Source organism: Octopus sinensis, linkage group LG6, assembly GCF_006345805.1.
Source record: "Octopus sinensis linkage group LG6, ASM634580v1, whole genome shotgun sequence".
Classification (NCBI taxonomy): domain Eukaryota; kingdom Metazoa; phylum Mollusca; class Cephalopoda; order Octopoda; family Octopodidae; genus Octopus; species Octopus sinensis.
In genome coordinates this window covers 109,394,730-109,398,145 of record NC_043002.1, presented here as the reverse complement: position 1 = coordinate 109,398,145, position 3,416 = coordinate 109,394,730, and positions in this window count along the sequence as shown.

Sequence of the window (3,416 nt, the reverse complement as noted above, 5' to 3'; positions counted from 1 at the left end):
TTTTGTTGTTTGCTTAATCTGTTCATCAATTAAATACCACTAATTGGTCCTGAAGTGCCTTCAATGGACTCCATTCTGTTGCAAGAATTCAGACCATGTCTCTTCCTCTCACCTGTTTCAGCAGCACTGAAACACCTCATTGATGCTCTTCTTGTGACTAAACAATTGCCACCTCTATTTACATTTGATGGATATTTGTCCTCATCTTGTTTGTTGTTAACACAACATTTCGGCTGATATACCCTCCAGCCTTCATCAGGTGTCTTGGGGAAATTTCGAATCTGGATTCTCATTCCTATAGTATTTTTCAATGTTATTATTATTGTTATTATTATCATTATTAAAGTAAAATCAAAATTGCTGACATGGTCGATGACAGTACTGCCTGATTGGCACTCATGCCAGTGGAATGTTAAAATCACATCCAAGCGTGATAGTTGCCAGGGCCACGGATTGGCTCCCGTGCCGGTGACACGTGAAAAGCACCATTTAAGCATGATCATTGCCAGCGTCACTTTACCGACACATGCGCCAGTGACACATAAAAAACACCTTTTGAGTGTGGTCGTTGCCAGAACTGCCTGACTGGCCCTCATGCCAGTGGCACATAAAAGCACCCATTACACTCTCAGAGTGGTTGGTGTTTGGAAGGGCATCAAGCTGTAGAAACTTTGCTAGATCAGCCTTCTGGCTCACCAGTCCTCAGTCAAACCGTCCAACCCATGCCAGCATGAAAAGCAGATGTAAAACGATGATGATGATGATTCAGGTCACTGCCTGGAATCAAAGTCGGAATCTTGGGGTTAGTAATGTAAATAATGTACATAATTCCTCATCTCTTAAATATAGAACTGAATTGCTACCTCTACCCACAGCACTTGATACAAGCAACTTCATCATAATCTCACCAGCCTGCTCTATTCTGTGCTTCTATTTCAGCCTCTGCTCATTTGGGGCTTCCACACTTTACCATAAACAATCTCATACTGGAAAGAAATAATAACATTGCAATATATTTTGGGGCTTCACGAAGGCAAAGTGGCTGATGTTGGTGGCACATGAAAAGCTCTTTTCAAGTGTTGGGCCTCACAAGGCAATGACCAAGACCTTTGGCATTATGTTGTGCTTGAGAAGAAGACCCATCAAGCCAAGTAAATCGCAGCTTTAGCAGATAACGGTGTCGTGCAAATGGCACTCGTGCCGGTGGCAAATAAAAGCACCCATTACACTCTGAGTGGTTGGTGTCAGGAAAGGTATCCAGCTGTAGAAACCATGCCAAATTAGACTGGGGCCTTCTGCAGCCTCCCAGCTTAACAGCCCTGGTCAAATTGTCCAACCCATGCCAGCATGGACAACAGACATTAAATGATATTTAGTAAGAATGTAACGTAAGAGAAAATTCATCAAATACTAATTCTAGTAAAGGACTTCATTTATTATAAGGGGAGAATGTCCTGAATGTAAATCTGGTCTTTCTCTTAGAATAATTTAGTCCATTTTTGATTCAGTTCTTTTGATTTTTGGAATAATTCCTTCACATTAGTAACAAAGAATTCACTAGTTTGACCTACATAGCTTGTAGTAAATGATTTTTAACCCTTTCATTACCAATCCGGCTGAAACTGGCTCTGGCTCTGAGTACAAATGTTTTGTTTTCATAAGTTTTGCATTTAATGCAAAACTTCCACCAAACCCTAATCACAATTTATGTTCCTAACACTAGCTGAATGACAACCAAGTTATTTTACTAAATTCTTTGTTATATTTAAAGTAATTGAAAGAAACACACAGCATCTCAAAATAAATACAGTAACGAAAGGGTTAAAACAGCTAACGAGAAGACGTGAGTGTATAAGTATAGACACTAAGTAGACTCAAACTATCAACTGCTGTCATTAAAACTCAGTGTCTACTTTAATAAGTTCCCCCTCTTAATCACTATGGATGATATCCTGTGCGAGCTGCTTTGTTGCAAGTTCTCCACTACCCTTACTCTGTAGTTTATAATTAGAAGACATAACAACAAAGGATTTGTACATGATGGAGATCATACCTGGGGGGAAAAATTTTGTAGTTGGCGGCTGCAAACCTAAGTTTATTGTTTTATTGTGAGTGCCTAGAATTTACACCATGTGGCCCTGAAATTACAGCTTTTCTTTTTCTCTTGTGGAATATATTATTGCAAAGAAAGGTATGTAGAAGTTGAAGTGACATAAATGTGTGTTTATCACAGCAACTGAGGAAGATTGATGTAGCAGCAGTATCAAACAGCAACCAATCCAATTTTGAATCTTGTGAAGAGAAAAATAGATCAGTAAGATAAAAACATGATGACTTGATGTATGCATAAAGCACTGTCCGAACATAGCAGATGCCAGCGCCGCCTGACTGGCGTCGGTGTCAGTGACATGTAAAAGCACCAACCAATCGTGGCCATTTGCCAGCTTGCTCTGGCCCCTGTGCCGGTGGCACGTAAAAAACACCCACTACACACACGGAATGGTTGGCATTAGGAAGGGCATCCAGCTGTAGAAACTCTGCCAGATCAGACTAGAGCCTGGTGCAGCCTCCATAGCTTACCAGACCCCGGTCAAACCGTCCAACCCATGCTAGCATGGGAAATGGACGTTAAATGAGGATGATGACGACTCATTGATGTGTTGTTTGTAATGTGAATAGTGACTCAACATGCCAGCTCAAAAAATGTACAACATTATACATAAGTCATGACAAACAATCATAAAAATGCACCAGATATTTATATCAAAATAATGTTTATAATCCATCAACATAACATAATATTTATTAAAATATATAAATATGACAAAAGTTTTTAAATTTCTTCTCAAAATCTCTGAGGTTACCAGGAAAGGTGAGTATCATATAAAAGAATTTGATATTCTAATCCCCAAAATTTCCAGTTGAATTTTGAGCATGACTTCAGATTTCAGTTTCCAGTTAGGATGACAGCCACAACAATCCTTTCTACTATAGGCACAACGCCTGAATATTGGGAGGAGGGGACTAGTCGATAAAATCACCCCAAGTACTTAATTTAACAACCCTGAAAGGATGAAAGGCAAAGTCAACCTTGCCAGAATTTGAACTCAGAATGTATTGACAGGCAAAATACGGCCAAGTATCTTGTCCAGCATGCTAACGACTCTGCCAGCTCCCTGCCTTGACAGCCATAATAATGTCTCAAACATGATATATTCAGGGATAACACAGCAACAGTAGTCATACACTATTTTCTTATAAATATGTACAAATGACACTGTTGTTCATGCTGGCATGGGTTGGACAGTTTGACTGAGGACTGGCAAGTCAGGAGGCTGCACGAGGCTCCAATCTGATCTGGCAAGGTTTCTACAGCTGGATGCCCTTCCTAATGCCAACCACTCCAAGAGTGTAGT